Here is a 13,702-nt window from a genome sequence, read left to right on the forward strand (position 1 = left end):
TAATAACGCTGTACTTGAGCGGAGTGGTTTTACTGCTCCTTAATACCTGATCGATAGAATTCATATATAAAATACACTGGATTATAAAGCACACTGTCGATTCTGGGGAAAATTAAATTGCGTCTTATTGCGTACTTGTTTTTCATTGGACGGTGACAATATAAAGTTCATTATTATTTTTTATTGCTTTTAAGTTTAAGTGCTTAACTTAAACATAATTGGAACATGTTACATTAGTCACATTGGTCTCAACATATTCTGGTTTAAGCAAAAAGAGCCTTGGGAAAATATTCTGGTTTGACAGCATAATCTGAAAATTATGGTTTTAGACCATTTTTAGTTCATGGGGTCTAATTGAGTCAGTTTAGGGTTTCAAAATGGTGTGGTGTGGTGTGATAGTTTTTCTTGCAGACCGTTTTTCAGCAGCAAAAATCTATAAAAAAAATAACGCAAACAAATGCAAGGAGACTAAGCAGCACACAGTGGCTTTATTCAAATTTTTACCAGGCATTGCGAACAATTCCACAGCAAAACGGATCTTCAGAACTTTTAGGAGCACACAAGAAGAACCGGGCAGAAAGAGTCCAAGCAGTTGGCCGAGAGCTTAGCTAACAGTTGGGGCATTTTCAATTTCGCTTGGAGCAGTTTTTGGTGGGTAAGCCTGGAATGAATCGTTGGCAGCACTCGCTGTAATACTTACTAGGATTAAATACTCAGCATGTCCACATGTGATTTTCATCTGATAACTTTGCCGGGAGAAATCTGCAGGCAGGCCTTTGTTAGAGTCCAGAGGTGCGCAAATGGAAGCCTACGGTGGAAGCCTTTGGTTGATACCTAAGAAGAGGTGGAAGGATTACTCGAGATTGACTACCAGAGGAGAGAAAGACGAGTGCCAAGCGATCTGTCACAGAGTATCAAACCAGTCTCTACACACAGAACTGGAGCGAGCATTTACAGTCAGTGCTACAGGCTCCTCGGGTTGCTGCCTGCATAACACCGAAGCTCTTGAAGCTCGGCTGTTCAGGCAGTAGCTGCAGGGAAAAGCTCCATTACAGCGCAGTGGGAGTCAGAAAGAGCTAGCCCGCTACAGCCTCCAACCTACCGTACGTCACGTCCTTGCAAGAAAGCAAGCTGAGAAGAAAATTCTCTGCAAAATGGCAGGAAAGAATGACCGTCGCGGTCACTGGAGGAGAGCTTTCAAGATCTACATCAGCCGCCAATTTGCCCAAATGCCACTTTTTGTAAATGCTACTTTCTGAGAGAGACGCTTAGCTGGTCACCCTGTGATTAAACTGCACTGAGTTGTATGTTATTTGAGGATGACTAAGGTGTGCTGACTCCAAATGTCTGATGTCTCATAAGGCAGTTATTTGAAGGCATTTGTCTAACAAATTAAGAATTCCTTGAAGGTGGGTAATACTAGATTGGTTGATATGTCCAAATGTAACCATCCTTTGACACTCTTCTTGGACCTCAGCACTTCCGTAACTTCTGCATTTGAAGAATAACATAAAAAAAACATGTTAAAAAATCTTGGATTTCAAACCACCTCCAAATATAGTTTGGATCTGAATTGATTTAATGCGGTTTCTGGCTGTCCAAAAAAAAATAAACTGAATAAATTTGGATACAATCTAGATATGCCAAAAATCAGGGCAATTTGGGCTGGCAGTCTGAACATACTGGCCCTATTGGCGCCATGTCTAATACCAGGTTTAGTGCTAAGTTTAGAGAAGTATAAAGCCTCCACCATTCCAGCGAACAGTTTTTGGTTATATGAACATTTTCTGAATGCTACAATTAATGTTCTTAGAGCATTAGTTCTACTATTACGACTCCGGAAGCAAATTTGTTAGTTGAACCATTTAATGTTTGAACAATTTTTAGCAAAACAAAGTACATGTATGTTTTCAAGAAAGTTATATAGACACAGTTTCGTCTAGTAGAGTCTTTGGCGTAGGCCCCGTCATCGGCCCAGGACTTGATACATCTGGGCTCTGCAGATCCTGTCGTACATTGAAGACAGGGCGGAGCCAACCCCCTGGCAGCCGAACGGGACCAACCTGGAGGCGGTGGGGAAGGAGGAGGGTAAGAACGACCATCAGCGTCTGAAAGCCAGCAAGGTACTGAATGAGTGATCTTATTTAAAGGCAGAAGGGAACAGCTGATTGGATAGGAAATTAGGTGACGTAGCATTGGAGTCTATAGTAGAACTTACGCTGCGCTTTCATATCTGTAAAGTGTTCTGGACACCTCTAAAAAACAGAGGTACGATATGAGTACTTTTTTGTACTCAAAGGTACACTCTTCATAATTGTACCCTCAAAGGTACAATATTGGTCTTTACAGGGTCAGATTTGTTCCCTCTGAAGTACAAAGTGATTTCTAACAGCAATAAGTACAAATTTGTACCATTTAACCAGCCACATTCAGTATTCTGTATCACTGCACTAATAAACTATATATATTTTAATTGCACATTTTTTATTTGAAAGCCAGACAATTTTGGATCATCAAGTTTTTGAGCCATATTTAGTTGCTGATAATGTTGATAATCTTTATAATCTTTACTGTCACAAAAACCATGGGTACAAAAAAGGACTTTCACTGAAAGGTACTTTTTTGTACCTCAATATAAGGTACAGCCCCAGCGACAAGCTTTGTACTCTTTTAAGTACAAATCTGTACTTACTTTTCTTAGTGTGGATGTTCTTACAATTTTTGTTTTTTATTTAATGTTTTCAAACGTTCTGGCAATGTTGCTGCAACACCAATTGTGTAAAGGATTTAAGGTTTAGTTTTGGAAATTTTACATTTACTTTTTAACATTTCCATAATGTTATTATTTGTCAAACTGAAAATGATATGTTTCTGACACTTCGTTTTCTTTTCAAAATCACACCCTTTTCAAAATTTAAAACATTCTGTGCTAACTAGCATTAACTCGTGTAGCAGTAAAAGTGTGTTACATAACTCTGTAATGATGTTGCTACATCCAAAACTGGGAATGGTGAGGTGGGGTGGTGATTATACAACACTCTGACCTCACTAACACTCTTGTTGCTGAATTCAATCAAATTCTTACAGCAATTCTCCAACATCTAGTAGAAAGCAGTGTTAGATTGGCTAATTACGAGTTCATGCTACTATTTTGGAAAGTGTTATGTGATGAAGCACCACAAACAATGGCTCAATACACCAACAAGAGAATATGGAACACCACACCACCCAACAGGTGATGGAGTGAGTTCAGGACTTGGTTGAGAAGGTCCATGTGATGTGATGGACAGCACATCACCACCACACTGAAACAATCACTTTTGAAATCTTGTGGAACTGTTGGGAAAGTGTAGAAAAGAAAAATCCAACCCCTGCAGGAGGTGTGTTGACAGCAGTGAAGAATGTGTGGGAGGTGGTTTGTTTAAAACATAAGATAACGTGGTCTACAGTGGAGTACAGTGGTCTACAGAGTCTACAAAACACATTCGACAAACTGTGAACCTCTGACACTGCTGAGGTTTATTACCAAAAGAAAATTCAGCAGAACCAAACAGAGCTGTAGAATGAGCCAAATTCAAAACCCTCCAACTGTTATGTAACAGTTTTGACACAACAGTATTTACACCTACAAAATTGACAAAAAAACGTTGTCACTAAACACTAGCAATAGCGTATCATGGCTAATATGGGAGAATATGGAAGTGAGCTAAAAAAAAAAAAGTTAAATCTGATGTCAACAACAGATCGTTAACTGAAGACATCTTGTAAACATGGTTGGTGGTGGCAGCATCATGTTCAGGCCTAGTTTTCTGTTACTATTACAGACCTAATTGAAGGCCATATTGATGGGACATTTCACATTCCTTGATCTACAGTGTGACTAAAGCATCTTGCTAGAATTTTTCAATGCGAAAAGACTAAAACCTCTTGCAGAAATATAATCCATTTCAATGCATGAGGCCTCACACACATATCCCACATATCAGTGCAGCTTTATTTAGCCTTCAAGGACAAGGCAAAAGTCATGGGATATAATACTACTTCCCTGTACTTTTGCATGTCAGTGAAAATCTACTTTATGTCTTATTTATTAAGTTACCACTTATTAACAATTTGTGGACAACCCTTGTCATGAATGTATTTAGCTACTTTTGCTGATAGATGTGCAATTGCACACTCATTTTGCGTGTAAGCCCCCCCTATTTAGTGAAGTATTGCCATTAAAATAGGACCCGCTAATAGAGCTGGGTGATATAGCCAAAAAAAAAACTTTGATTTAAAAAAAAAAAAAAATCTGATTTTTTCCCCTACTAAAAATCAAACTAAAGATGATCAAGAAATGGTTAAAAACTAGTTCTTATTTAATTTGTTTTCACTTAAAATGTTCCCTGTGGATATAGTGCAACCAGAAACAAGCAAAAAAACAATGGTAAACAGTGAGAACATCCAGTAACTTTTAGAAAGCTCCAACATAGTTTAGGTACTGACACAATGCACCCTCAAACTTAAAAAATAAATAAATAAACACACCCTCAAAAAACAAATAGAAAGAAATAAAATGGTGCCCTTTTTGACAAAACTTACAAAATTTAATTTGCTATTAAGTTAAGACTTTTCCACATTGGGCTAGAATTGCAAAACAAAGCTTTTAAACAAGTGCCAGTGTTCTATAAAATAAGATGATCTTTTCTCATGAATATGCAAAAAATCTTAACTTGTAGTGCATACAGAACCTGGTAAACCTAGAAGATGTGTCAGGGACACATCGAGGGAGGGAGGGAGGAGAAACTCAGAGAAAATCGGTTTTCATAAAAACACATCGTCCTTAACTGTAAATTCGAATTATTCGATAAAATCGATTAATCGCCCAGCTCTACCCGCTAATCAGAGAAACATTAACTTATATGCTCCAAAATGTATAAGAAAGGCTAAATGATAGTACCCTTTTTAATACCCTTGATTTTAAAATAAATAATGAATAAGCAGGTGTCCCAATATTTCTGTCTACAGTATATGAGCTTTTATTATAAGAGAAACAAACATTGCAGTTTTACTGTGTTGATTTTGGCTCTATCTTCTGCTGTATCAAAAAGATCTTCTGAAAACAACGGGCTAAATGAAGAGAAGCAGACAGAGGTTGTGGGAGCACTGCAGACTAAAACCACTGAGCTACAGCCCCACCCCACAGAGGCAGCGTCGCCAAGGCTTATGGGTAAAAATATCCTCGGCAAAACAGCGAGGAATGTATCGCATAGTTCACCAGGGCAAACAGTTCATTTAAAACGTGAGGCCCAAACAATGCGTCGTGTCTGCTTCGGAATCATGCACACTAATAAACGCTTTCTCTCTCTTTCTATCTCTCCGGTTCATTGAATTGAACTAAACAGAAATGAATTGAATGCCTTTATTGTCATTGCAGTACAACAGCACAGCAGACTCAAATGGCTGTCCTTGACATTGCAGAAGAACAAATAGGGAAAAGAAGACACAGATTATTTAAACTATTAATATTAAATTAAGTTCTTAAAATGCACATTGAAATATTTTATCTTAAGAATATTAAACATCACAGAATAGCATATTTATAATACTGCACATACCTGTTAAGCCCAGTAGAAAATCATACTCCCAGCTAGTGTGCATACTATATGAATATTTATCCATGTTTGTTAGCGTCTTTTATTTTTTTTTATTTTTAAAGGTTTCTTACAATACTCTCCCTATTAAACAAAAAACACAGTAACAGTCCTACATTATGAGTTGTCCTTCGTTGCAATTTAATACCAAAATCATCCAGACTATGGAGTAAAGCATTTAGGGGGCTACTATTTAGGGTTCTGTTAACTTTCAGTTTCTGAGGCTGAAAACTGATAAACTTATCCTGTACAACAGAGGAAACTCTTGCTCTTCCTTGCTCTTGAAGTGGTCCTGATGAGAGCCAGTTTCATCAGAAGATATTTTGATGGTCTTTGCGACTGCACTAGAGGATATTTCCAAAGTTCTTGAAATTTTTGAAATTAAAATTGACTGACAAGTAATTTTATTCTTTTTTTAGTTGAGTAGTTCTTGCCATAATATGGATTAGAACATGATAGATAGATAGATAGATACTTTATTTATCCCGAAGGAAATTTAGGATTAATTTAACATTACTCAAATAGAGCTGTTCACTGTATACCAACTCTACAACTGGTGCTCCCAAACACATTAAGAGGACAAAACATTTACTATTGACAAGTCACAGCTGTTAACTGAAAGCCAAAGTTGTCATCTAAACACTATATAGAGCCCCACCCGCATGCTGTCTCGCGTCAGATATCTGGACCAACTGAGAACTCGAGGAAAACAGCAAAACAACATTAATCTGCGCTTTAATCAGGCATTTAAGTGGTAAGTAAGATCATTTTTTTCTGGGATTAAAAGTGTGATTTCGTCTGTAACTGGAAATATCTGCGCAAAACTGTGCCAGATTGAGGTGCACAGCTTTCGACATCATTTTCTGCTTTTGGCTGCGTTTACAAGCACGTGCCCAGCCATGTGGAGGCTACGTGGTTACCCCTTTTTTGTTTATGCCCCACCACCTATGCTTCTCAGGCAGCAGCAGCGTGTCTCTCACACAGACACAGAGACAGCGCTGTTCACTCAGAAAATTACAACACTGTGTATCTCCTTCTTGTGTCAAGAATCAAAACATTGCAACATGAGGTGTTTGATTTAATTGCATTAAGTTTCATCACACGTCCTTTGTTGTGACTATTGCGCAGGCGAACATTGCTATAGCGATGCTTAAACGATATATCGTGCAGGACTAATAAAAAAAACAAAAAGTTCAGAGTTCGGCAGAGACTGGAGACTCATTTGTTTATAACTGGTCTGAGGAATTTTTTTGGGACAGTTATATGTTGCCTTATAAATATTTGCATTTAATGACCGATTTGTCGCTTGTATTTTGTCATTTGTTGCAAAATTTCAACAAAAAAATGGTGTACTCTTCAATAAAATGATTGCATATTGATGAAATGGTTGCATATTGCTTTGTCGGCTGAGATAGAAGGAGAGCTCAAGTCTATAAGGAACTGTCTCTCATACAGTACCTCATTAAGATGTTGATGGGTACTGATGGGTCACTATGTTTAAACCATGGTGTTGATGAGCGGGGAGAGGACGAGCGTGTGGACAGTATATCACAAGCCATTAAACAACGAGGAGATGGCGTGAATGTGCTACTGATGTATAACACAACAAACATGTGCCCGCTCAGCTCCTACGCTGCAGTTCGGAGCGGCCGCCCCCGCAGCACGTCTATCAAACGACAAACGTGCCGATATAGACCTCAGCAGTGAGCGACCTGAAGGCTGAGGCATCGTCTTGAAGCTGGAATGTGCGCGTGTGAAAGTGCTGTGCTCTTATCTTAGAGGTTTAATTGACAAGTACACAATACCAGACCTCTTTATAACAAGCTCTCAAGGCAAAACTCACTCTTCATCTATTCTATCTATTCTATAGACCAAGAACTATAAGGTTAACACCTCTGTAGATCAGAAGAAGACTTTTCTCTAGAAGAAATATTAATATAGTAGCAATAATGAACGGTAGATGGTCCAGTACTCTCTTCAGTACATAATGAGAACCATAAGAGGTTCATTAGAAGTGAAGACTTAAAAGTTTCATTTCTTATTCTTCTTCTTCAAAAAAAAACTATTCAGAACTGTGAAAAATAATGAAAGAATTGAAAACCTTCCAATGTCATAAGAAGTATGTGTGAAATATGAAGAACCTTTTTAAAGGTCAAATAATCTCCACATACAAATGGAAAGCTTTTTTTTTAATCTTTTCTTAGAACCCTATGCATGTCCACCACAATGGTGCTGCAAAGGGTTCTTTATAGTTGTTGCTTTTTAAAAAATATATATATTTTGGCTCCCTACATACTTTCAACATTGGTTCATTAAAACAATTCTCTGGTAAATAAGAAAAATGAGGCCTAGAACTGTGGTAAAGATAAAAGAACTTCCACATAAAGAGGTATAAAATGTAACTTCTTTGCAGATATCGCCCAAAAAAACATTCTCCAAAAACATTCTGCTCCCAGAAATGTTCAGTTTACTATTTTGGTAAAAGAACTTCGACATACCATTACCGTTACAGCTACCATACTAATCTAAAGCTTTTTCCACAACCATAAATTCACCAAAATGGTGCCACAAATGTATCTCTTGAAGGGTTGCTCAGAAAGACCATTTTTTGGTTCCATAAAAACCTGAATAAAAAAGTTGTTGCTGTGTAGTAAAATTTTTTGGTTCCTAAATACTTTCAACATTGTTTCATTGGTTTAGCAGTCTAAAATGCTGCCACTATAATAAGGAGATTGCTGGTTCGAATCCTGGTCATGTAGCTTGCCATCAGGCCTTGGCATAAGAAATTGACAGAATACAGGATGTGCCTGCTTTGAAGAATCTAAAATATAAAAGACATTTTGGTTTGTTTAACAAAGTTTTTTTTTAGGTGAAACTAAAACTTTTTCTAGTTGGTCTTTTGCATCATGAAGACAATACATTTTGGCACATTAACTTCTTAGCATTGCCTTAGGAACCTGGACATGCCCCCCCCTCCAATATCAGAAATAGGTAGATTTGTCCCCCCCAAAAAGGATACTGCAGAAGAAGCTGATTTTTAAAAGAATAAACTTGTATTTTAAAGGTACGTTTGGCAGCCATTGCAGTTTGTGTGCTATGTTTGTTTTTATCAACTGGCTCTGGTTGTGGTCTTTCACTTTGTTGAGGCTTGAGTTCAGATGCCTGTTTAGAAATGTCCTGCATTTCTTTCGCCTCATTTGGCATCAGGGAGTTTGCTTAGCTTTACACGCGAGGTCAATGATGAACAATGAATCGCAACAATGTCAATACACTGCTATAAAACCGCTTCTGGATAATGCCAAACCCACTTCCACGTCTTTGCATCTTAGGCTACGTTCACATTACAAGCCACATCGCTCAAATCCGATTTTTTGCTCAGATCGGATTTGGCTTTCCTGACAGTTCACATTCACAAATGTAAGTGAGCTGTATCTGTGTGTAATGTGAACAAATATGTCCCTAAAACATGTTACATGTGCACATTGATACGTGTATAAATGTCCTCTTCTTCACCAACAACAAAAAACGTCATATTTGAGAGACGGCCCTTAGATTTATATAAAGAAATTAATGAGTTAGCAGCTCATATGTGGAGCATCTTTTGCTGGAGTGGAGAAACAGCAAACAGCTGGTCTGAAGTACTGTACATGCTCAGGACGAGGAGGTGAACAAAGGCCAGGTGGTTTGCTTTTGCTGTTTTTACAGCTATAGCTGCACAGATGCACCAAGAGATAGAGTGTGGGAATGAGAGAGTAGCATGTAGCGCATGTGTAAAAGCAAAAAGACAGACGCATGAATTCTGATTTGACCATTCACATTCATGTGGCATCTATGGATTGGATACGTATCCGATTTAGGACCACAAATGAAAGTGACTCAAATCTGATTTGAAAAAAAATCTGATTTGGCACATTTACACAGCCATGAAAAAATCAGATCTGAGCCACATCAAGCAAAAATCTGATTTGGCACGTTTACATAGCCATGAAAAAATCAGATCTGAGCCACATCAAACAAAAAAATCGGATTTGAGTCACTTCAGCCTGATAATGTAAACATAGCCAGAAACATTTAGGATTTTTAAGAGTGAATTTTACAGACATAATTTCTAATATTAGAATATTCCTTTCAAGAGTAGCGTTGGTTGAGAAGATTCTACATGTGTTCCAGTTACACAGCCAGAAAGATGTGAAGACTGAAACACCACACCTCTCTGACTCATGCACACACACACACACAAACACACACACACAAACCTATGAAGTGTCTCATACTTGAGCTCAGGCCAAAGAGTAATATTCACTGAGGTGTTAAATACAATCTGTCCCATCTAATCCAGGGAGGCCAACACTAGTCTAAGGTTAAACTAACTGTGGTAAGACCAGTGCCCTGTATAGAAATCTGACTTTTGTCTTTAATATTACACAGATCTGGTGTTTTCAGAACAGTGTAAACACACAAATATGATGATCTTTACAATCCACTTTTATTAGTATTTCTTTCAAGTTAGCTAGGCTAATTATCCCACATTTAGCTGTTACTCAGCTGTATATCCTCCATTACAAGTGATGCCACAACACAAGGAGGATGAAGACTAGCACATGCCTCCTCCGATACATGTAAAGTCAGCCGCTGCCTCTTTTTAAACAGCTGCTGATGTAGCATTGCTGAGTAGCATCACAGCGCACTCGGAGGAAAGCGCAGCAACTTGGTTCTGTACTAAATATGTATAGTTTTTATTAAGTTATTCACCAGAACAAAATTAGCACAGCCAAATAGAGTATACTTTTTTCAAATAATACTAAAATACAGATTAAAGTAGGTATAATGTATGTAGGTATAAGGAGAAAAAGTATACTTTAATTATTCCCCATATAGTTCAAGTACACTAATGACTTTTTCACAAGAGCATTTAGAGAATAGAAATGGAAAATTCCAAGTCTATTTTGGCAAATTAAAATTTGTGTTACTCTGTCATAAAACAAAACCCAAATCTACGTTTTCTGCTTTCCTGATTTTCTTCCTTTCCTGACTACTTTTTAAACAATGGCCTATTTTGACTGGAAATGAACTGCATAACAAACATACAGTTGCGAGAAAAAGTATGTGAACCCTTTGGGATTACTTGGATTTCTGCATAATCTTCATCTACGTCACAACAATAGACAAACACAGTCTGCTTAAACTAATACCACACAAATAATGATATGTTTGCATGGTTTTATTGAAGAAAACATGTTAACATTCACAGTGAGGGGAGGAAAAATTATGTATGTCTGTTTGCTTAAAAGTGAACTTGAATCTTGGCGAGTTTTAAAGATGGAGCGGTTTGGTACCGTGGTTATTTCAGGACATTAGAAGTATGCGACTGCTTATTACAAGTAACACCAAAGTGGGACATAAGCACAAATGTTCAAAATATTTCCTATGTTGGAGTTTAAATACCACAACCCCCGGCTGTTCAGCAGAAGCACTTTCCATCTCTTTAACTGGCCTTGTTTACCGTATTACCTCTTATTTCACAAAGGACATTCCAGCTGTATCATTTCACTACTTGGATGGCACTCCACACACATCTATTATTAGCCAATGGACTTATGTGGTTGACACAAGCCACAAATACACCATGGCATGTCAGGTCTGGTTTGTAATGAAAGTTTATTTATCAGGCCTTTGTTTATGTAGACCGACAGCCTTAAAACTGAGCCAGCACGGCCCGGCCTGCTCGCTTTAAAGGGCCAGAACATGAAAATATTATGTATTTTTCTCTACTGTTTTCAGATCAGATAACAGATTATGCATTCAAGTACTTTAAGTTGCACTTATTGCTCCCATTGCTGACACAAATGTGCAAAACGTGTCTAGTACTTGTGTAGAACTGTACAGAGCAGAACCTAAAACATGAACCTGTTGGCACCATGTCAATCATGTTAGGTGTGGGCTTGGGGGTGTAGAGCCCCCAGAATTGAGGTTTGGGGCAGTGGAAAACAGTTAATTGCATAGGGGTGATGCAATTGCAAAAGATGATAAGCCAGATTTTACAACCTGCACAAGCTGCATTGCAAAGCTAATTGCTACCTTACACCCCTCCAACAGACTTTTTTCAAACCACTAGCGTGGCTTGTTTGAATAGCAATGGGCTTGTGAATATATCTATGCAGATGGGCGTGATGGTCTCGAAATGAGGTGAATTCAGGTACATTATTGGCATATTGCTATCTTGGCAATGGAAAACACAGGTGCGCCACTGACTGAAAACAACCAAGGCTTACACTAAAGAGAAAGTGGATTAACATACACAAGGTGATTGACTGTTTATAATTCTGTTTAATTATCTACTATCTAAGATTTTCATATTTTTGAGCTTCTCAGAGGCACACTTTGGTTTAGAAAACAGCAAAAACATTACTTTTTGGGTTACTTGTGTCACGTCTGGTGCTGTTAGCTCCTCTGTCCCTTCCACACCCAGCTCTAACAGAGGTTCTCAGGTCAACAACTACATGCACCACCCGCTGACATCACGCACTCACCTGATCACGAGACACCTCACCTGCTTCCTCCAGGAAGCCCCGAATACTGATTACTGGCACTATATAAGAGCACTCCACACAAACCCACGCCGCGTATTGTAGGTTCTCCTCATTACAAAGCGTTCTATATCTCTTGTCTCAGTTTATCTTGTGTATGACCTTGCCTTTGTTTTCTCGACGCCGATTATTGCCTTTGCCTCTAATATTGGATTGCTTGTGTATTACCTGGACTGTGTTTTCACTACTGCCTCTTGGATTACCTCTGACATTGGATCTCTCGTGTATGAACTCTGGACTGTCTCTCGTTTATGGTATGGTTTTGTCTTCATTGCTCTGGTTATTGGTGATTACCCATTTTTCTGTATCGACTACGTCTTACATCTGTTTATTTTATAATAAACACGTTTTTATCAGTATCTGCACGTGTCTGCATTCTGTGCTCACCATGACAACTTGAGCTCCCTTTAACCCTTAGAACCCCACCGAACGTATAACGAACTTATGTGTTTATACAGCTTATTTATTCAGGAATGCATCAATGCACCAACATTAATCATACATTTTGACAAACATGGAACCCTATTGTTTCTTAAAAAAAAAAAAAAAAAACACTGACCTTGTGCTGAACTGAAGTGTTTATGAGAAATCCAGAGGTGGGATTATCAAGAAAAATAAATCCGCCTGGTGCTGCTCATGTATTCTGTCACAGTAATAAGCCATGTAATGAACTACCATCACAATCCTTATACTTAGGGCCCAATGACTTGTAAACTTTTTCAAACTTTTTTGGCGATTTGGTTCAATACAAATTTAATACAGGAGAAGTGCAAGAGAAAGGTGGCTACAGCCCCTTTAAACCTGGAATGACACCAGCTATAGGAGAGGAAGTCAGAGAAATCTGCAGCTAGCGCTGCAAACAGAATGATGACGGTGACTTTGCAACTTTGGAGGGCTCATGTTACGCACAGGGGCTACGTGATCTAATGACACGGCTGGTTATCCGCTTACAAGGTCGAGCGGGCCCTATACATCAGAGGCTGAGGAAAGTCGGAGGGGTGGGCTGTCATGAACAGACGTTATCTATCGTGTAAGAGGGAAGTGAGGGGGATCAAATTCCGCCCTCTTCTCCTCACTTTCCTGGAAGCATGTCTCTCGGCTGAATATTGCCTGATACGATTGCGCCGTTTACTCTCATTGTTACTTTTCATCGGCGCTAATGCCTGTCAAACGTTCTGGCACCAGAACTAGATCACTTTTATTGATTGCACTCCTGTGGGGGGTTGTTTTTCCCATGATGGATCTTCTTACATTAAATGATATGCTCGGATAAGACAGAAGTGGAAAATGACATTTGTTCCTTCCAATATCCCGCAATCTTGAACAAGACACGGTTGGTGGTGCTAATTTCCATGTTTCCGCACTCAGAATAAGCAAAAAGGGAAAAGAGCATGAAAGCTAAAGAAGCGTTTCATGGATTGTAATTTGTTGTGACTCCTGGGTTGTGGGATCGTGCTGAATCACATACAGTCACTGTAA

At 38.5% G+C, this 13,702-nt stretch overlaps 1 long non-coding RNA gene across 1 annotated transcript in view; it reads right to left on the bottom strand.

Annotated features, from left to right (window-relative positions):
* Positions 1-571: 571 nt before the first annotated feature.
* LOC111194509 (uncharacterized) overlaps positions 572-13,702 on the bottom strand; it is a 61,875-nt gene continuing 48,744 nt past the window's right edge. Inside the window, exon 4 of the long non-coding RNA XR_007438908.1 lies at positions 572-2,108. This is a non-coding gene — a long non-coding RNA (uncharacterized LOC111194509). The remainder of the gene's footprint in view (positions 2,109-13,702) is intronic.

This window comes from Astyanax mexicanus, chromosome 4 (assembly GCF_023375975.1).
Source record: "Astyanax mexicanus isolate ESR-SI-001 chromosome 4, AstMex3_surface, whole genome shotgun sequence".
Classification (NCBI taxonomy): domain Eukaryota; kingdom Metazoa; phylum Chordata; class Actinopteri; order Characiformes; family Acestrorhamphidae; genus Astyanax; species Astyanax mexicanus.